Raw genomic sequence first — 23,362 nt, 5'->3', positions numbered from 1 at the left:
TCCAGCAATTGGTATTAGAGCAGGATACTTCAAATCAATTTAATAGCTGGAAGAAAGATCAAGGGCCATGGAAAAAAAGGAAGGAGGTTTTACCAACAAGGCACCAATGTTGAATGGAACAAACTATGTGTTTTTGAAAGAAAAGATGAAGACCTGCATTTAATAACTTGGATTTGATGTGTGGGATGTTGTGGGAGAAGCATATCAAAGGCCTCTAGTAGTGGTTACCAAAGATCAAAAGTCGGAGTTTACATCCAATGTTAAGGCAATGAATGCTCTGCTTGCTGGTCTACCTGAATCAAAACTTGTCAAAGTAATGGATTGCAAATATGGAAAAGCTATTTGGGACAAGATTAGAAGCTTCTATGAGGGAGACAACAATGTAAAGAAATATAAAATCCAAGGTGACTATATGCAATTTGAATCTTTAAGCATGCATGACGATGAGGATATTTCAAAGTATTTTTTGAGATTTGATGAAGTTGTGAACACCAAGAGAGGGCTTAAAGAATCTAGATGAAGTTATGGTGGTTCAACAAATGTTAAGATTTCTTCCTGAGAGGTTTAATCCCAAGGTGTCATCCATTGAAGAAATGACCAATCTAAGCACTCGACTTTTAGATTTATTTCTTGGAATACTTACTAGTAACCTATGAGATGAGGATTTATAAAGGAAAAGATATATCCAAAGAATCAACCTTTAAAGAATAAAAGAAGTGCAAGGATGAACATGATGAATCATGTTGTGAATCTGATGAAGAAGAAGCCAAATTTTTGAGGAAGCTCAAGCGAGGATCAAGAAAGTATAAAGGTAAGTTACCATTTAAATTTTTTAATTGTGGAAAAGTTGGTCATTATGCATCGAAGTGTCCTGAAAAGAAGAAGGATTATTATCCTAAAGAAAAATTCAAGAAGGTTCAAAAGGATACAAAAAAGAATAAGAAAAGAGTTTTTTATGTTCAAGAAGAAAACTCCTCGAAAAGTGAACCCAAATAATCCTCAAGTGAGGACAAAGATTACAAGAGCCCCAAATAATTTACGTTGATGGCCATAGAAAATCTGCAAGTCGAGGTTATTCAATATGATGATGAACAAGGAGAAGTAGATCTTGGAGGAGAATTGGTAAGTGCTCTTGATGAAATAGAAAGGTTGAGGAAGAAAAAAAAAGTCTTGAAGGAGTCTTCAAAAAACGAAAATTTTGAGGTCATGGAGACATTACTCTTGAAAATAGAAGAAGGTAAGAAGATTCAAGAATCTTGAACCAATAGTTGAATGAAAAGGTTCAAGTATGTGAGAGGCTGGAAGGAGAAACTGTATTGCTAAGAAAGGAATTGGAGAAGGCTAAAATGCAACTGAGTTTCAATCAAAAATTTGGAAAAGGAACTGAATATTTAAATGAGATATTGGAAGCTCAGTGAGTCTCCTCAAACCGTAATGGTCTTTTCTTTGAAGTCGAGTCCAACGCAGTAGCAAAGGAAAAAGGAAAGAAGTAAATCACATTTGTTCCAACATTTAAAGAAGGGTTTGCACACAACAAAAGGGAGGCTTGCAACCTAAAGATTGGATCTATAAAAAATAGAAGCAACAAAAGAATAACGTTATCCAAACAAATTGAACTACCCAGAATTTAGTCCAACACAGAAGACAATATTCCAGGTACAATGATATTTTCCCAGGGTATTGTTTCACATGCACCAACTATGGAAATAGAGCAACAAACTGCAGATTCAATATTTCTTACAGGAAAAACAAATCCAGAAGAGAGTTTGAGCAAAGGAAAATTAGACCTAGGAACAATAATGCTTTTACTCCTCTAAATTATCAGGTGCAATGTTTTAAATGTCAAAATTTAAGGCATATAGTTGTTAATTGCAGGCTTAAAGAAAAGAAGATAGAGCTACTAATTGAAAAAATTGAACAAAAGCCCAAAGTCTAGAAAGAAAAGGGAAAATCAGAGCAATGTGATATTTCTTTGTATGCTCATAATGGTGGGATCCATTGATATGTGGATAGTGGATTTTCCAAGAACATGACATGATATAGAAGCAAGTTTTTGACATGGAAACTAGTTGACAAAGGTAATGTGACTTTTGGCAACAATGCTCCTAGAAAAATAATTGAAAAAGGAGTGGTTAGTCTATCAAATGGAAAAGGTAAAGACAAAAATGTTTTATATGTTAGTGAGATGAAGCATAAATTTCTTAGCTTACCTAGGATGTGTGATAAAGGCTATGATGTGATTTTTGAAGACAAAAATTGTCAAATCAAGTCCATGAGTACAGGTGAGATAGTTTTTAAAGTTGTAAGAATAGACAATAATGTCTATGTGCTCAAAGAGAAGACATAAAGGTGTTTCTTATCAAAGATAAATGAGAGTTGGTTATGGCATAAAAGGCTTGGACATATGAACTTTGATCAGATAGTCAATTTCAGCAAGAAGAACATTGTCAAGGACTTTCCCAGGCTTTCAAAACTAGAGAATACAATATGTAAATATTTCCAACTGGGGAAGCAAGCTTAAGTTTGATTCAAGGCAAAGGAAAACTCATCATCAAATACATTGCAGCTGGTACAGATGGATTTTTTTGGACTGTCCAGAATGGAGTTACCCACGGGTAAATTATACTTCATGCAAATAATTAATGATTTCAACAATATGATATGGGTTACCTTCCTCAAAGAGAAATCTAAAGCTTTTGAGAAATTTAAAGACTTCAAATCCTTGGCTGAGAATTAAATTGATTGAAAAATCAAAAGCATAAGGTCTGACAATGGAGGTGAACTCACTTCAAAAGAATTTGATGAATTCTGTAAACAGAATGGCATCAAAAGGAATTTTACAATGGTAGAGACTCCCCAACAAAATGGTGTAGAAAAAAGAGGAAACATATTAGTACAACAATTAGCCAAAGCAATGATGACCAAAAGGAATGCTCAACAGAGGTTTTGGGAAGAATATATTCATACATTAGTAGTTATCCTCAACAAAGCTCATTTTAGACTGAATAGTGACAAAATTCCCTATGTGATGTGGTATGGCAGACCTACAACAGTCAAACTCTTTAGAGGTTTTGGTAGAAAATGCTACATCAAAAGAAATGACGAAAAAATTGACAAGTTTGATGCCATAGCAGATGAAGGCATTTTTATGGGATACTCACACAATAGCAAAGGTTACAAATGCTAAAATAAAGTCACCAAGATGATCATAAATTGTACTGATGTAAAGTTAGATGAATGCGTTGAGCATGAAGAAAAACAACTAGTAAAAAATAGCGTTGGTGAACTAGTAAACATTGATGAAGAATGTGGTGAGCTAACTCTGGAAGAAGACAATGAAGAACCTTCTAATCCTCAATTCAAATATGCCTCAAGTTATGTACAAAAACACCACCCAACTGATCATATCATTGGTGAATAAATATTGGTGTGTAGACAAGAAGGAATTTGTGAGATCCCCTTATGCAAGCACATGTTTCCCTGTTGTCCATGATGGAACCAAAGGATGTTTTACAATCCAATCAAGATCAACATTGGTTAAAATAAATGAATGAAAAATTGGATAAAATAGAGAAAAGATAGACTTGGGAACTTATTCCAAGACCTAGTAACAAGAATGTCATTAACACAAAGTGTGTTTTCAAGAATAAATTAAATGATCGTGGAGAAGTGGTAAGAAACAAGACTAGGTTGTTACGTAAATGCTATACTAAAATAGAAGGCTCATATTTTGATGTGTTGGCAGCTTGATTTGGATGAGTTGGCAACATTCACATTGAGTTGATTCAACAACTCTGATCAACTCTTGAGAAACGACACATATCAGCTCCAATGTATCCAGTGGTGAGCAGAGGTACGAAGTTCGCTAAACGTTAATGAACAAGGTGGTCCCAAAAGGTGGTTTCACAAATTATTATCTACAACTCATGATTATTTTGGGGGAACTCTCTCCAGTTTCAAAAACCATCGAGGGTGGTCCCGAAGTTGGTTTTCGATACCATTGTTGTATTGTGTAGGACCCTTAATCACTTTCAAAAGCAAGGATTGAGGGACCCTTTATCTCTTCTTTGGTAGAATAGGTGGCGGCATTCACATTGTAAAAGAGAAAAGGCCTTGGGGAAGCTCTATTTAACAGTAAGGCTATTTTTAGTTGCAACGGCATGTTAAAAGGCCTTCAGGCCTGACATGGTTGGATGAGTTGGCAACCTTATTTGGCAAGGAGGAACGACTTGGAGTTCCGGTAGTGTCATGGATTATTCAACAATGAAATTTTTGCACTAGGCTTATTAGTTAAGCCAAAGTTAATATCTGCTAAAGTTAGTAAACCTCAACTAAACTCTGTTAAACAACCAAAATAATAAAATAAGTATGAAACAAACAATTTGAACAGAGTTTGAGTCCATAACTACATATCAAAGATTGAGAAATTAATGAACAAATTTAGAAGATTGAACTTAATAGGACAAGGGAAAAAATAAGAATTCATGCATCTATACAAGAAAAGTGAAGATGCTAAACACAGAAAAGCATGCATCTTTATGAGCATGTTTGAGAAAGCAGGTTGGGGATTGAGATAGAGTTTTGAGAACATAATTTTGTAAGTGGGGTGTTGTTGGTGTTATCAGTAATTAGAGATTTCTAAAGGTATTGGTGATCAAAGAGAAATTATTTTACTTTGAAAGCAGAGAAGGCATTCATGCAAATAGTGTGAAAATTGATGAAAAATGGATTATTGAGTGCCTTGCAAGTTGTATCTTGCAGATTAGGGGTTGGTGCTCCTTCTAGTGGTTTTTGGTAAATAGTTGGGATTGTAGCTCCATTCAGTTGTAGTTGATAAATCAAGGAGTTGTAGCTTCATGTTGGTTGGTAGCCATAGAATTGTAACAACAAGTTGTAGCTTGTCGTATCAATGAATTAAAAAGCAGTTTTGAAAATTTACTTGTTCTTTGTGTGTTCCATTAAGATTTTTGATAGTGATTCCTGTTATGCTTATTTAAATTAATTTTTGAAGTATTTAATGGTGTCCTAATATTCTTACACAAAGTAAAATATTTTTTTCAATTTATAAAAACTCCTAAAATATTGATTCACAACCCCCCCTCTTAGTATTGTCATGATTTCCAAAAATAAATTCATAGAGCCTAAGGTGGAGGTTGATAATTTTGAATTTTCAAGATCACAATGCGCATAATCCTAATCCAGAATCTGTTTCAATTGAAATTATTTTTTCTTCACAACATACCTGGCATCCTCTATCATCTACATCTCATATCGTGTTGTAACTTGATTCACTTAATCAATATACTTTACCAACATGTTCTTCAGTTGCTCTTGATTCTCAGTTGGCTAGTCCAAATTGTGATCAAGTACAAGGTGGTCACATTCCATAAGTAGAGGAGAAGAAAGGTGAAGATTATTTTGATCTCTCTTCCCTATTTCAAAGTCATCTATGTCAAGATGTTGTTCCTTCATTCTTGGTTGACCAAGAATCTTGTGATCTCGACAATCAGTCAAGTGAAATAAACAATCTTAACTAGGAGAATCCCTTGGAAAATCATGATTTTAATGACCATGATCCCATTGAAGAATGCACAGGTATATCAACTAATCTTTTGATCTCTCATGAAGATCTTCTTGTAGGAACTTCTTCTTTAGCTTACTATCCCTCGTGTCTTGTTGCTTGTAATAAATTAACTTGTTGTAGTAGCCTTGGGTTAAAATTTCATGTAATAAAGGTTAATAAAGGAAAAATAATAAGACCAAGGTCATGGGACATGTATTATAAGATGCATGCTGGGAAGAACATCCTAGTAGGTGTCACTTTCAGTTTATTATGGAGCAGGAATTTGGCAAAGGCATTGACAAAGGTAAAGAGGAATTAATTAGCATTGTATTTATGAAAATAAAGGAAAATAGGAGAAAAGGGATATGAAAGGTCATAGGTTTTTATGAGAGAAAAATTGAAGGAAAAATAGAGTAATTTGAAGAAAATAGAGCCCTCAATGATAAAAAGGCTTCTAATGATCAGTTCATGACTTTTGTTGGTTTAACCTTTTGTCAGTTCAATTTTTGAGCTCTCTCTATTCTCTCATATTATTGCACACTTAGAGAATTCTTGGAACATTATAACATTAGAGAAAGCAAGAAGGGAAGGAAAAGGGAGGACACAAAAAGTACAGGATAAAAAAGGAAGGTTAGATCAAGCAGCTTCAGTAGGAAGACTTGCAAGTAACAAGTTGCAAGTGTGATTTCCTAACTAGTTTATAAATGCATGGTACATGCATTTATGTATTTTGTTTCTCTTGCTATCAGTAACATTGGTTTTGTCGGGTGTGATAGTGGTTTCAACCTTTCCTTGCAATTTCCAGAGAGCCATGGTGTGATGGGATTCTTTTATGGTTGAGATTTAGATTGCCATAAGGTTCTCGAACCAAGTGAGGTGGTCTCAAGAAAATTCCCAAGCGTTGCGAGTGGAGGTGATTTAATCTCTAGTAAGCCCTCAAAAGGTGGGCGGGGACTGGAAAATTCCTCAAGGTATTGGTGAAGAAACTCTGAGGTATCCAAGATTCTTTTGGGCATTGTGATCTCTTGACCAATTTTGGCGATATCGTGGTAGCTTGAGGGTGGAGGTGGTTTAATCTTCAGGAAGCTCTGGCTATTTTTGTATTGAGATCCCACATTCATGCTTGGAATATGGCATGGGGGTGATTGGATGAAAGAAAGATTTGGTTCAACCTAATCTATGGTTAGATGGTACATGGAAGTCCTTGACTTGCTTGGATGTTTAATCAATTAATAAGATCTATTTTCCTATTGTGTTCTATGAGAATTTGTACTTGTTATTATGGTGATTTGATGGTTGTTATGTCACGATTATTAATATGATTATATGTTGGTTATAAGCGTGGATTTGCAATGTACTCTAGTTATGTCTTGTTCATGATTTGATAAGTAATTGATGGTTAATGAATGCATGGGCTAATAAATATTATTGCAGCTATTATGAGAGGGCATTAGACCTTCTTGGTGATTCTCGCATAAGTTTCAGTCTTCTATGTCCATATATGCATTCATGACTTGTAGATTACATGTTCATCATATGTTTGACGAAATGATTGTCATGGTTAGGCCTGGTTAGGTCAAGTCCTTGATAAAGTTTTATATTATTAGATTTGTATTCAAGTAGTTTATCATTCTACAAAGTGTCAGGAAGTTCTGAGCAATGTTATGGAGGTTGGCATGGAATTATCGCTTAGATCTCAGGACTACAGGCATTGAACTGAGGATTTTGGGTCACAACCACACTCAGGAAGGCTTATGCATGCCGTTTGATGGTCACAACTATACTCATGCGAGCTTGTGCATGCGGTTGGGGTGTTAGGTCACTGAAATAGTAGTCCAACTCAATGTTTGGTCACCTGGGGTGGTTCTTTGACCCTTGAGTGTCCTGTAAGCCCTATAGGATGTCATTTTGTGGTAAGTAATTTCCAGTTGTTGGCCCCACTTCCATAACTGAATATTGGAGGTCAAGTCATGTCATAGTAACTCTTTGTCTCATTTTTTCCCAAACAGACCGATGAAATTGGGTAAATGTGAGAGGGTGGTTCTAGATTTGTATCGGAGCTCCCAGGTTCAACACTTGGATTGGATGGGAAAAATGTATTTTTCATACATGCATGTCAATGTCTATGTAGTTTCTATGCATATATTGTCATGGTTATCGTTTTCGTGCATGAGGTCATTGTACACATTTGGTGTTATCATGCATGATGTTGATATATTGATATGATTATATATATACATGTATTGTGCTACTATGGATTGATTTTGTAGATGAGATAGCCTCCCTTGAACTTCACTAAGGTATGTTGATTATGTTTATATTTGGTTTATCTGACATGGTATGTTTGCACGAAGAAGAGGATCAGAGACGACTAGAAAAATGGTTGACTTAAGTTCGCGAGACTTTCCTTACAGATCAGATGAGCAACACAAAGATGGGTATTCTCCTAACATAGAAGATACCATGAGAAGTTTAAAGGCACAAATATGAATTTGCAAGGTAGATAATGACAATATCATTAAGTCACAGGAAATTCTTGCCAGTGTGTAGGAAAATCAAGCAGAGGTCAATGTAGTTATTCTTCAGTGTTTTTTAGATTTGCAGAGACAGGGAAAACCACATATTAGTTATGGATAGTAGGATAGGACTAATGGGGCATATGGTAGTATGTCTCATAGTGGGCACAAGTCGAATAGGGATGACACGGTAAGAGATGGTAGGTTCTTGGATACACCTAATAGGAGAGGCTGTGGTTATGGGTTCTACTCTAGTTTTGGTTCGGACAGGTATCATGGTCATCATCACTATCATCCTTACAAGAGGATTTAGAGGGGATATTTTTCATATGAGTTCAAGAAATCCAAGCCACCTACATTCAATGGAGAGTTTAAGAAACCGGAGGATGCAAAGGCATGGTTGCCTAGAATGAAGAAGTTCTTTGAGTTGCATGACAAGCTATTTTCAGTATCAAAGGGAAAGAAGACATCTGGTGGGAAGATGTGAAGCATGTTAGAGAAATCAGGACAAAGGATTTGAAATGGCATGAATTTAAGAGACCCTTCAGGAAGAAATATTTGTCAGAGAGATACTAGGATGGAAAGGCGAGGAGTTATATGAGTTGAAGATGGGATCTATGACATATGAGGATTACATGACTAAGTTCTTGGAGTTGTTGATGTATGTGCCTTATCTTGAGGATGAGAAGACAAAGGTTCAAATATTTATCAGTGGAATTCCATTAACATTTAAGGATAAAATTGAGTATGATGAGCCTTTGTTGCCAGAAGAAGTCAAAAGACTAAAGAAAATTGGTCACTGAATTAGGGAAGAAAGCATGATGTAGATGAGAAGGAAAAAGTTGCTCCTAACAAGAAGTTTAATGCAGTTGAGAAGGGACATGGACCTCAACATGGAGAGAAGTAGAACAAAGGTAGTTGACCTTTGCAGTGTTGGATATGTGGCAAGAATCATCACAAGAAGGATTTTCCATTGTATTATAGTGGTAGACCTCATATCTATAGTGCTCAGGAGGCACAGAAAGTTGGGGATTTTGGGCATATCATTCCTCGCATCTATGCAACATTTGATAATAAGTAGGCACATCACTAGGCATCCATCATTGGGATGGAAGGTAAGATCTATGATCATGTTTTTTCTATTTTGATTGACCTTAGATCTAATTATAGTTATGTTAATCCTGACCTGGTGGATAAGTGTGGTTTGAGACAAGAAGTGCATGCAGAGTCTTGGTTGGTGAAGTTGGCTACAAGTACTAAGAAAAGAGTTCATTATTGGGAAAGATCTTGTGCATTTGATATGAATGGTATGCCTACATACGCACATATGAACATGATTCTATTAGGTTCGTACAATATGTTGTTGGGTATGGACTGGTTGTAACTTCACAAGACTAAAGTGGATTGTTATGAGAAGGCTATCAAGTGTTTGGATGATGATGGAGAGAAGAGAACCTTATAGGGTAAGAACAAGCCTACATCAGTGAGAATGGTTACAACTCTACAGGAAAAGCGTAGTTGTAGGAAAGGGTGTGTATTTTTCATAGTGCATCTTTCTAGTGAAAAAGGTAAGCATGTTGAGGAGGTTGAAGTCTTGAAGAGGTATTCAGTTTTGCAATAGTTTTAGGATGTATTTCTAGTAAATATTTCAAAGTTGTCACCTCATAGGGAAGTGGACTTTTATATTAAGTTGGTACCAGGAGTAGTACCATCATAAAAGGCACCTTACGGGATGAGCACTCCAGAGTTAGTGGAATTGAAGTTGAAGTTGAAGGAAATGCTTGACAAGGGATACATTAGGCTAAGTCTGTCACTTTGGGGTGCACCAGTGTTGTTTGTGAAGAAGAAGGATGGTACTCTTAGATTGTGCATTGATTATAGGAATTTTAACAAGCTGGAGATAGAGAACATGTATCTATTGTCGAGGATTGATGATTTATTTGACCAGTTGAAGGGAGAAATAGTGTTCTCGAAGATTTATTTGAGATTAGGATATTAGCAGGGATGCATCAAAGAAGAGGACATCTACAATATTTCTTTCTAGACCAGGTATGGGCATTATGAGTTTTTTGTGGTTCCTTTTGGTTTGAATAATGTTCAAACTACATTCATGTGTTTGATGAATAGTGTATTGAGTTTTTATCTGGACAAGTTTTTTATAGTATTTATTGATGATATATTGATATATTCTAACAATGAGGAAGCAGAACACCTAGTAACAATGTTAAGATTGTTGAGAGAGAACTAGTTGTATGCCAAGCTTCGTAAGTGCATTTTATTTCAGACATAGGTACATTACTTTGGGCATGTTGTTTCCACAGAAGGTATAGTAGTGGACCTGGAAAAGAACAGAGCTATCATGGAATGGGAAAGCCTTAGGAATTTGGATGAGGTCATATCATTCATGGGGTTAGTAGGATTATTTCGGGAATAAGTACCCTAGGGCTTTGGGTTAGAACCCCAACAGAGCAGAATAAAACTACAACAAGAAACACTCATACAACTCAGGAAAAATGCTTCTATAATCAAACTAAGTAAGAGTGACCATACCCAGATTTCCTTCGTTCGAGTAGGTCCTATAGGTTTAAGACCCTCTGCAACTCTTGATGTTATTCAAACCCGAAAATCATTCAATTTGAACATACATAGAAGTATAGAAGTAAAGAATATTCACGAAATTTGACTTTATATCATATAAACAAATGATTGATCACACATCAAAACAACATTCATATATGAATTACAACATAATTTGATTCATAAACATAGTTAATTTCGGAAACAAGACAACATTTCTTTTATTGCAGTAAGCTATAAATAACATGGAGAGAATTCACCCGAGTCTTCTTCTTCCAAATCCAAGCGGAACCGTCCTCCAGATTTGTCCTATCCCAGCCTTCAACAATCTTCTTCCATAACCAACACCATGATATCTCAAGCAAGAGGGAGAATATCTATAATCAAGGAAACAAGGGTTTCCTACAGCTTGGGGAAGTGCATGAGGCACAGGGATTCATCGGACTCAGCCAGGGATAATCTCAGTTTAATAACTCTATCTCTTCTCCTCCTTTAGGCCTTCCCATATAAGTTTATTTATACTTCTCCAAATTAGTTTTTTTAGTTGGGAAACAGTCGGTAAACCATTGGGCCATGGGCCATAGGAGGTAATCAACAGGTAAAACCCATGAACTCCACCCATAATTAAGGAATTTTAATTTGTTAAGTGTTTTAACACATATATGTGGGTTGGGTATTGACTAACCCATGTGTAAACACTTTTATCTCAGGGAAAAGTAGCGTACAGGGAATAAGACATTGTTTTCAATATATTTGGACCAAGTTTGGAAGGAGGGGTTGCCCTAGGCAATAAACCAAGAATCACAAATACCAAGGGTGGTAAATGGTGCTATAACAGATGCCCCCTAATATATGAGGTCAGAAGGAGTACATGATGGCCAAAATGTATTAAGTGTATGGAAAGAATCTTGTCGAGACTGAGAAGGACTTCACTAGAATTCAGCTTGCCAAGCCATCAAAAGAGATCAGAAAGAAACTGTTGTCTAAGGTGGGCATACCCATGCTCAAAAAAAGTAAATCAAGTCTGCATAACAAGTACAAGTGGATCCAATTGTTGAAAATAGCAACAAGAAATGCTAAAAATAGCATTGCTAAGGATAGTATTTCAGGATATATTCCAATTTTAATTTGTCCTTGAATTAAAATTGAGAATTAAAATTCGAATTTAGTCTCACCAGCTGTTTGAAAAATAATTAATTAATTCATCCTGAGTTAATTAGTTGGAGAAATTCAAACATGAATTGTGAAGTCATGCAATAATTATCCCTTTGATTGAGTAAGTTATCCCTTAATTAAGGAGTTAAGGATGAGTTGTAATTAGTTATCTCAGTTAACTGAGTTAAGTCCAGTTAGATTAGTTCCAAACAATTTGTGGAACTGATTGTGAGTTCAGTCAGTTAATGCATGAATGCATGAAACTCGTGTACTCTAGATAACTTAATATTCTCTCATAAATAGCTCACGCATGTCATTTCAGACAAAGGCCCAGTTGAGATTAAAGGTAGGGACAGTGTACTATCAGTTACAAGAATTTTTCTATAAGAAAATCTCTTGCATGCAGAAGGAATCAATTTCTTGAGATTTGTGCAGTTTTACAGTGTGTTGGAGTAGTGTGTGAGATAAGTTCACACAAGGTTACAGCAGGAACACCTAGGGAAAAAAGCGCAAGGAAATAGGAGGCTTGGAGGATAGAGGGAAAGGCATATGTGTTGTCTAGTCTGTCTATGAGCAGAGAGAGGGATTGTATTGAGAGCTGGATAGCTGTGACAGCTAAAGCTTTGTGTAATCCTGAGATATTTCCACTTGTATGATAATACAAATAGCGGGGTTTTTAGCTGAGGCTTTCCCCAAAGTATTCTTCTGTGTTTCATGTGTGATTGATTCTTCTTCTCTGTTATATGTGTTTTGTTTGATCTTGATCAAATCGATTAAGCTTCCACAAGTTTGATTGTAGAAGTAGATTAAGTATTTTGCTTTAGTACATTGCATAATCAAATTAATCTATAGTGAGAATTTCTACATGGTATCAGAGCAAAGGTGATCAGAGCTATGAACAACATACTGAGAAGGGAAAAGTTCTAAGTTTGAAGTTCTTGATTGCAAGTACAAAATCGAATTCTTATCACACCTCTAAGTTCACCAATGGCATTCAATGCCTTGAGACTCGAGTATGTATTGGATGGCAGCTCAAATTATATATCATGGAAGGATCACATGGAAGTGGTATTAGAAGACAATGGCTTGAAGGATTTCATTGATCAAGAAATCCCCAAGCCAGCAGCAGCTAATGCCCAAGAATTGGAGGAATGGAAGAAGTGTGTGCCAAAGGCGAGGAGGATTCTTCTGGAGAGAGTTCGAGACCATATTGTCATGAGTCTCCATAGGAAGGAGACTTCATTCTCAATGTGGAAGACATTGAAGGACTTATATAAGAACAACGGCGACCAAAGGAAACTGGCGCTAAAGGACAAGCTTCGGAAAATCAAGTGCGAAAAGGGAGACAATATTTCTACATATCTGAACAAGCTCACCACCTGCAGATATGAGCTTGGAAGTGTAGGAGTAATGATAGCCGATGATGACATGGTGATTCTTACTCTCCTCGGTCTTCCTAAGAGCTAGCATAGCTACCAGGACTCAGTGAATGGAAGAGAGAAACTTCTGGATTGGGAACGACTGTGGTTGGATCTGATGCAGGAGGAGATCAGGAGGAGCACCAGAGATGATTCTTCATCTAAGCATGATGATGAAGAAAATCTAGCCTTAGCGAGTAAGGCCAGGAAAGGGAAAGGGAAGGCTTCCCATTCCAAATCGAGTTCTTCTCATGGTGGGAAGAAGATTGACAAATCTAAATTGAGACGCTTTAATTGTCATGAGGTGGGCCATTATGCAACTAATTATCCATTGAAGAAATCCAAGAAGGGATCCTCAAAGGGATCAGAAGTTGAGGCACTAGCCTCTCAGTTCGAATTGTATTTTACCCGCATCACATGTATGGTTTCATCGATTGTGGGTTGTGTTTGGTACTTGGACAGTGGAGCCTCATTCCAGATGACCGACGATAAGATTTTATTCAGTACCTTGGAGGAGAAAGACCTCAAGATGTGCATAGAGATGGGTGATGATGGAAAGTATTGTGTTTCAGGTGAAGGTACAGTTGTGTTTCAGAGGGAGCATAGAGCTCCTCTCACCCTGACTGATGTAAAGTGTGTGCCTGGACTAAATAAAAATTTGGTATCGGTCGTGATTTTGGAAGACAGAGGCTATGATGTAGTCTTCAGTAAAGGAAAGGTGTTCCTGAGACACATAGCCACGGGTCAAACCAAGAGGATTGGGATTCGAGTGAAGAATCTATACAAGCTGGAGGTAGATGATTATGCTGCATTGATTTCCAAAGTAGAATTGGTGCAAAGCAAAGATATTGGCGAGTTATGGCATAGGAGGTTGGGCCACTTGCATCATGGGGCCTTGAAGATAATGCAATAGATTTCTACCGGACTTCCCAAAGTTAAACTTGAGCAAGTGGACACATGCAAAGGTTGTACCTTGGGTAATTATGCATAATATTCCTTTCATGATCGAGATTGTCAAGCTGAAGCAATCTTGGAGCGAGTTCATACAGATGTGTGTGGACCATTCTCGACAGCCTCCACCGTGAAACAAAGGTATTATGTTATTTTCATTGATGATTTTTCTCGTAAATGTTAGATCTATTTCATGCAGAAGAAGGATCAAACCTTCTCAAAGTTTTGTGAGTTCAAAGATTTGGTTGAGAAAGAATTAGGAAAGAAGACCAGGGCCTTGAGAAGCGACAATGGTGGATAGTATGTCTCTCAATAGTTTAAGGAATTCTGTGTAGCAGAAGGAATTAAACGAGAGTTGACAACACCTCATAACCCATAGCAAAATGGGGTGGCCGAGAGGAAGAATGGAATGATTGTGGGGGCAACTCGGGGCGATGTTGCATGACCAAGGCCTACCACTTCATTTGTGGGCTGAGGCACGAAACACAACTGTCTATTTGTAGAATATAAGCCCGCATCGCATACTTGGGATGATGACACCAGAGGAAGCTTTCTCCAGGAAGAGACCAGATGTCAGTCACTTTAGGATCTTTGGCTCATCGGTTTATTGCCATGTGACCAAGGATGCCATGAAGAAACTCACGCCGACAACTGAGTTGGGGATACTTGTGGGGTACACCGATACACCCCACAAATATCAGGTGTATCTGCCTACCAGTCAGAAGACAGTGGTTCGCAAAGATCTTAAGTTTGATGAGCAGAAGGCCATGCGAGTTTCCCTTGAGAGGGAGCTCCAACTACAGGCTATGGAGGAACTTTTGGTTCCTAAAGAGGAGGAGCCTTAGACTAATGCGGAGCAGTTGCATGCAGAGGTTCCAGGAGTGGAGACATCCACTCAAGTAGAATCTTCCAAATATGGGTAGAAACGCACCAGAGAAGCTGACAGATTGTTGTCGGATGTGAGAGAGAATGTGGTAGAACCATCTTCTCAGCGTAGACAGAGGAGGTCACCTGATAGGTACACTCGATACATGGCCCCTGTTGGGGAATGTGTTGAGACCGAGCCATCTTCCTTTGAGGAAGAAGTGCAGTAGCCGATTTGGGTTGATGTTATGGTGGAGGAGTATGACTCCATAGTTCGGAACAATGTTTGGGATGTGGTTCTAAGATTGGAGAACAAGTCAATTGTGATTTCCCGTTGGATTTACAAGGTAAAGCAAGTTGTTGATGGTAGTGTGCAGAAACATAAGGAAAGGTTTGTTGCTCGTGGTTTCTCACAGGTCGAGGGGATCGTCTATGATGAGACTTTTGCTCTTGTAGCAAGGTACTCATCTATCAAATTGATGTTGGCACTATCAGCACAGATGGGTTGGAAGATCCATCAGATGGATGTGAAGACTACATTCCTCAATGGCAAGATTGAGGAAGATGTGTACATAGAGTAGCCGGACAGTTTTAAGACCTTCGATCATGAGTCACATGTGTGCCAACTCAAGAGAGCTTTGTACAAGCTGAAGCAAGCACCTCGTGCTTGGTACACCAGGATCGACAACTACTTCATCGGGTTGGGCTTCACCAAGAGTGAAGCGAATGCGAACCTATACTGCATCATGGTGGAAGGTAAGAAATTGATCATTGTTCTTTATGTTGATGATCTGATACTGACAGGTGATGATCAATTGATCATGTCTTGCAAGGAGGACCTTGCAAGAGAGTTCGAGATGAAATACATGGGTCTCATGCACTACTTTCTAGGCATGGAAGTGTGGTAGAAGGATGGGGAGTTGTTTATGTCTCAAGGCAAGTATGCCAATGAGATACTCAAGAGATTCCACATGGAGAAGTGCAAGCCCATGCAAGCTCCTCTAACAGGTAACTAGAGGAAGGAGGATGTTACTTCAGGAGAAGTAGTAAAAGCTACTGTGTATCGACAGCTTGTGGGTTCATTGATGTACTTTTTGAACACACGACCATATTTATGTTATGTGGTGAACCAGCTGAGTCAAGCTATGGTTTAGCCTACTAATCTGTTTTGGAAGGCAGCTAAGCATGTTTTGAGATACCTCAGAGGCACATCTCGGTATGGATTATGGTACAAACAGACAGAGGGAGTGAAGCTACAAGGCTTCACAGATGTAGATTAGGTAGGGAGGCCATCAGATTGGAAGAGCACATCAGTAGGAATTTTCAACCTTGGTTCAGTTGCAGTTTCTTGTTACAGCAGGAAACAAAGGTCAGTTGCACTCATCTCAACAGAGGCTGAATACATGGCTACAAGTCAAGCAGCATGTGAGGCCATTTGGATGCAGAAAATTCTTGTTGGTTTGTTTGATCAGAGGATGGATCCAACTGTGATCTATTGTGATAATCAGAGTTGTATCAAACTCTATGAGAATCTAGTATTTCATGACAGGTCCAAGCATATCGAAATTCGATATCATCATCTTAGAGAGTTTGTGGTGAGGAGGATCATGTTATTGCAGTATATTTCGACCGAGGAGCAAGATGTTGAAATTTTGACCAAGGCATTGTCAAAGTGTAAATTAGATTTCCACAAGGACAAGATTGGGGTGGCAGATAATCCCTTTCTTGTTGGGAGGGAGTGTTGAAAATAGCAACAAGAAATGCTAAAAATAGCATTGCTAAGGATAGCACTTCAAGATATATTCCAATTTTAATTTGTCCTTGAATTAAAATTGAGAATTAAAATTCGAATTTAGTCTCACTAGCTGTTTTAAAAATAATTAATTAATTCATCCTGAGTTAATTAGTTGGAGAAATTCAAACATGAAGTCTTTGTGAATTCATGCAACAGTTATCCCTTTGATTGAGGAAATTATCCCTTAATTAAGGAGATAAGGATGAGTTGTATTTGAGTTGTAATTAGTTAGCTCAGTTAACTGAGTTAAGTCTGGTTATATTAGTTCCAAACAGTTTGTGGAACTGATTGTGAGTTCAGTCAGTTAATGCATGCATGCATGAAACTAGTGTTCTCTAGATAACTGAATATTCTCTCATAAATAACTCATGCAAGTTAGTTTAGACAAAGGCCCAGTTGAGATTAAAGGCAGGGACAATGTACTATCAGTTGCAAGAATTTTCCTATCAGAAAATCTCTTGCATGCATAAGGAATCAATCCTTGAGATTTGTGCAGTTTTATAGTGTGTTGGAGCAGTGTGTGAGATCTGTGTCACATAACGTTACAGCAAGAACACCTAGGGAAAACAATGCAAGGAAATAAGAGGCTTGGAGGACAGAGGGAAAGGCATATGTGTTGTCTAGTCTATCTATGAGTAGAGAGGGATTGTATTGAGAGCTGGATAGCTATGAGAGTTAAAGCTTTGTGTAATCCTGAGATATTTCCACTTGTATAATAATACAGATTGCGGGGTTTTTAGTTGAGGCTTTCCCCGGAGTATTCTTCTATCTTTCATGTGTGATTGATTCTTCTTCTCTGTTATATATGTTATGTTTGATCTTTCTCAAATCGATTAAGCTTTCGCAAGTTTCATTGTATAAGTAGATTAAGTATTTTGCTTTAGTACATTGCATAATCAGATTAATCTACAATGAGAATTTCTACACCAATATGTATACAAGTATAAAGAACTAAAAGTACATGATGGATCATCTGATCATGATTGAAAAAAGTACATGTCTGAATATCACACATAAGAAGACGATCAATGATGTCAAAAATTGATCCCAATAGTACCAAATGAACATGATGGAATAAAATGATACTACATTGCAACTCGAATGCCAGCATATAAGATGTCGTTGTGAAGAACTGGAACAGATAAGGTGGATGGTTTCAACTAGCAGCAACAGGAGCAACTGACAAGTGAACCAATACATGTTGATGCAACCCGAGGTCTTCACCAACCACCGCGGTACATTTGGACACAATGGGAATAAATGATCTGAGGTCGACCACATGAGAAATATTTGATTACCGGTCATTGATGTATGCCGTTAAAAAATGTGAGACTACTCACCGATAATGATAATTAGAGTCAAGATACCTAGTACAATCTAACAAGTGTGAATAAATGAGTTGAAGTTGAACACCTAGAAGAATCTATCAATCAGGGGACAATGATGGTTTCCCACTGTCAATAGTGAAGGAATTTTCCACTGAAGACTGCAAACCCCAAGGGACTGCCAAATGGACTCTAGATATTTGTCCCAGAGCAAGTGAGTTGTAGTCGATAGGAAAAGATCCGCTAGAAGGAAGGCATTAAGGCATCCTTCATCAATCTAGCGTGAGTGTAACCCGTAGGCTAATAATGTGGAAGGAATCAGACGAAAAAGATGTAGTAAGCGAACCGAAGCATGTTTCCCGTACACAAGATGTGGCTAGTGCACGATAGAAACCCTCTAAACCAACCAATAATGAAAGCTAACACAGAGGTGAGGAATCCACCAATAGGGTCAAATGGAAACAAAGGCATTGCATCAATCCCAATGTGTGATAATGAAAGTTGATGTCAAACACAAGGGAAACCACTTAGTCAAAGACCCATGATACTGATCGATGTTGAGCACAAGGTGACCTATCAATAATGAAAATACAGTCAGGGTGTGGCTCTAGTCTTGTCCTCAAAGAAATATGTTGTCATCAATAAGGACAAGACCCGCTAGCAAGAAGTCAATGGAGACCTTCTCAAACCGGCACAAGCAAAGGACCAATATAATTGATGTGATTACAAACATGACACTAAAAACCAGGGATGGCTGACTGAAAAATAGGTCAAGAGACATGGCAAAGAGGCTGACTCAGGCTTACTTCCCTTGAACAAAAGCACGACTCAATGATGACTATATGGTAGCATATGATAACTTTGTATAAGTTCGTCATGCAGGAGGCATGAGCAAACTCTCCATATGATTGGAAGAGGTAACCAATCGGAGGAGTACTGACTCAATAACAAGGTTAAGGTGTACCTATGTCAAACTAAATCCCACCCAAATGAAGGAGAGACTTTCTTTTGAGTGCTTTGTTCAAGGGCAACACGACTGACTCTAGCTGCCAATAAAATATGGAAATGTTGTGTTGTTCCCACTCTTTTTGGAATATACATTTTTTTCTTTTTCTTTTTCTTTAAGATGGAAAAAGAATAAAAGAATGCTATAGTACAGTGGAAAGAACGAGTGTCAGAGAAACAGATGATCTAGTTCTTAGGAGGGGAACATTCCTATGCTCAATGCAGAGAGGCGAAATTGGTCAAGAACACTCAAAGGGATGCTCTTTCCATGGGTAAAAGGATGCGTCAAGTTGCAGAAGCTAAGTGATTGCATGGTTGATTTTGCAGAAGACATGGTCGAATAAATGGCTTAAACACGAGTCCAAGTGAAGCTGGCACAAGGCCAAAAAGGTGTAAATAGTCAAAATGCAATGCAGCAGTACAAATCAACACAAAGGAGACTCTAGGGTATAAGGCCATAAATCAACGCGGAAGAAAAGAGAATGTGCCTTCAACGCATAAGTCATGGCAGGACTAAAGAGGACTCCCAAGCCTACTAAGTATAGTAGCATTGGTAACCAATGTCAGCGAGGTTCTAACTAAGATGCCCATGTAAAGAATGGCTCTACCATCGCATCATGATTTTAAAATCGGCGAGTGAAAATGGTTTGCTAACCAAGATACGATGGGGTCGACCCTATGGCTAACGTATCGCTGAATGGAGGATAGTATGAAAGATGCAGTAGAAAATGGTTTTCCCTAACCTAAATTCCAGTAAGTGAATAATATTTTCCATGACAAGTCAGTGGTCATGGGACTGAAATAACATCTCGAAGAAGTCTCCAAAATATGTTGAAAAAACAACCACTCTCGACAATCCAAGCCCATAGGTCAAAAAATCCATGGGACAAAAATCAATTTTTGAAAAAAAAATGCAATTTCAAAGTTATATAATGACTTTTGGACTCACATTTTTTTCATTTCTGTTTGGAGCAAAGAGCTGTGGAGCAAAACGGAGCAAGCTTTCCTCTGAACAATTGGACCGTTCAAATCGCCCCAAAGTTATCATGTAACCCTCAAATCATACTTGTAATGTTTTGTTATGGTTTTTAGAAGTTTTCTTAAAGTTTTGACCATGGGAAATTATGCCGAAAAATCCAACTCTGCGTACACGTGGGTTGAATGTGATCAACCCATGTATACAATGGCCCATAGACGCGACTGTGTGTAAAGAGAACCCGTGTGTACACGAGTTAAAGTTTAAACATAAAAACTAACGGTTGAAACTCTAATTTTTTGCAGGATGACTATCACATGGAGGGAAAGAGAGCATACCACTATTGATAATGAGGTAATGAATGACCAAAATGCACTAGACACTTTGAGAGGTGGTTTATTGAAATTCTTCAAAATGCCAAGCATGAAAGCCAACACGCGCTTGCTCAAACCACTGATCCACTCCTGGAGTGCAGAGGATGATGCCTTCATGATAGACCAGATGCCTCTACGGATTGAGTTCGAAGACATCTACTTTATTACAAGTCTCTCCCAAATAGGGGAAGTTGTGCATTCGACTAGCAGGACAAGAAGTAGTCTTTTAGTAGAAGACTATGTCCATATATATTGTCCTGGACATCCAGAGAAGATTGGAAGTCAAATTCCAATCAAACATGTGGAAAGTTTATCCCTGAGGATTTTTCTATTTACCATTGCACGAGTAAATGGATCAGCTTCGCTGCATCAGGCATCACGAGTGTCCATGAGCCTGGAAGTGGAATGCCTCACCATGGTGTTTGACTGGTGCACTCCTCTTCTGACTATCATGAAGAGCCAATTGACCCCTATACAGAAGGGTCAAACAAAGAATTTTGGATATGGGACTATCTTATGCTCATTCTTCTTCGAAAAGGTACCTGGGCTATGTCCCAAAGTATCTATGTCCATCAACAACCCTAGAGATCCATGGATGGGTAGATGTGTAGACTTGATGAAATGCCTTGGAGGCGGGGACGTGCCTAGAATGACTTTTGATGATGAGTTTTTCACCTAGTGGGACCAACAGATCATCGCAGTCGATGACTACCCATATGCTAGTATGGATTTCCAAGGAGATCCAGACTTAGTGTTACCACCAAATGTGGCATGGGGAGACATAGGTAACAATTTTTTAGATTTTTGTGAATTTTTTAGATTTTTTGAATTTTTTAATATGAAATGAACTTAGAAATATTTTTGATCAGACAAAATACTGACAAAATTACCATGTTCAAGATGTGGGTCCAGTGAGACCAGATGGATTTCCGCGGCATAGGTGTTGCAGAAGAGGGGCCTAAGAGGCAGCAGCTGAGATAGAGAGAGTCCTATATGCAGTTTAGAGAAACTTGGTGAGACTAACTCACCAGGTACCTATGATAGCCATAGAGGATCTACCTGAGGAGATGCAGCGCCGCGTGGTAGGGGTACCACGGGACTGGGTCCAGATACTTTGGCGTGTAGCCAACACAGTGGTTAACTTTTTAGCCGCTCATCCTGAGCCAGGTCAATAGACAGACCTATGTATGACTAAACATGATTATGGGCAGGAACCCAAATTTTGAGGGCATCTTGTCCCAATTTTGTATATTATTTTTTGAACACTTTATCTATATACAGGTGATTTTATGATATATATACAGATTTGAATTTTTGATGTTATTTAATTAGATGAATGATTAATGTGCCAATCTAATGCTTGATTAGCAATAGAGTTTGCTAATGAATTCTTAGATCGTGGAATGTGAACATATGTAATATAAATAAATGATCGTTGCATTATTCTCACTCTCAAAAGTTGGCAATATAAATAAGGATCATGAACCTGATAAATGTTATTTAACTACAACACCACCAGTTGTGAGTCTAGATAAACTACCAAAGAATTAATCCCATAAGAAATTGCTTCAGATAGCAAATTAAGAACAACAGTATATTCAACAATGTTATTCGAAGCAGGGCCAATACATACTCCCCTCGACACCATCAACTAGCTAGATGGATAATAAATCACCCAAGCCGCGAAAGCAAGATTTCGAGTGTGCCGACTAGCACCATTGGCAAGTCAGATATATATTGAATCATCCATCAACACATGCCAAAGAAAATAAAAAAAAATGTCGATATCACAAAGTGCTAGACAAATATGTACAAAGATACAATATATACAAACAAGAAATTGCTCAGCTGAAGCCTAAGCAAAATACTTCTTAAGGTAGAGCCCATTTCAGGGCTCCGCCAGCTTGTTCCCTTCAAAATCAATTAATTCATAGGCCCCTTTTCCCAAAACTCACTTGACTATAAAGGGACCATACCACATACACTTGAATTTTCTTGCCGCCAGGGTGTCTTTGTTTTGGTCATAAACTAAGACAAGGTCGCCTTCAGAAAAAACCTGAGGACGGACAGCTTTATCATACTGAGTTTTAACCCTCTTCTTATGGGCTCGTTTTTTATGGTTGCATCTCGACACTGCTCATCAAGATGTTCTAAATGAACAAGGCATTCTTTGAGACTAAACGTCTCTGGAAGAAGTTCTACAACTAGCTTAAGGGACAGAATTTCACATTCGATAGGAAAAATAGATTCTAGCCCGTAAACTAGTTGAAAAGGAGTAAAACCGGTGGCAGTCTTAACTGATGTTTGATATGCCCAAAGTGCCGGGTACAACATGATGTGCCAATTGGATCGATTTTTATCAATTGTCCTTTGCAGGATAGTCTTAAGGGACTTATTCATGGCTTCGACTTTCCCATTGGCCTGAGGATAATATGGAGATGAATGCTCCTGCCGGAAGCCCAACTTGAGAGCCAATTCGGTCATCAGTTGATTCTGGAAGTGACTTCCATGGTCAGTGACAATCTCTCTTGGGATAAGAAATCGTGAAATAACTTGGTTGAAGAGAAACAAGGTTGTTGTTTCACTATCATTTTTGTAAGTAGGCATGGCCTCAGCCCACTTCGTAAAGAAGTCCACGACCACAATGATGTACTTGTGATTCGCCACTGAAGGCAGATTACAAGTAGTAAAATCAATACCCCACTTCGTAAATGTATCGACAATGATAACATGAAAAAGTGGAGTTGGATGCGCACGCATTTTCTAGGTATAGATTTGATAAGGATGGCAACTTTTGACTGCTTCAATACAGTCTTTGAAAATTGAAGGCCAAAAGTAGCCTG

The 23,362-nt window shown here is 38.0% G+C and overlaps 1 pseudogene; it reads left to right on the top strand.

Moving 5' to 3' along the window:
• The first annotated feature begins 1,044 nt into the window (after positions 1 to 1,044).
• The window catches only part of LOC149264229 (ATP-dependent (S)-NAD(P)H-hydrate dehydratase pseudogene), an 82,441-nt pseudogene continuing 60,123 nt past the window's right edge, over positions 1,045 to 23,362 (top strand).

Source organism: Pinus tabuliformis, chromosome 6 (assembly GCF_031772625.1).
Source record: "Pinus tabuliformis cultivar Carrire ecotype Pingquan chromosome 6, CPIR1, whole genome shotgun sequence".
NCBI lineage: Eukaryota > Viridiplantae > Streptophyta > Pinopsida > Pinales > Pinaceae > Pinus > Pinus tabuliformis.
Note: the sequence above shows the minus strand (reverse complement) of the source record. Positions and strands in the feature narration are given on the sequence as shown.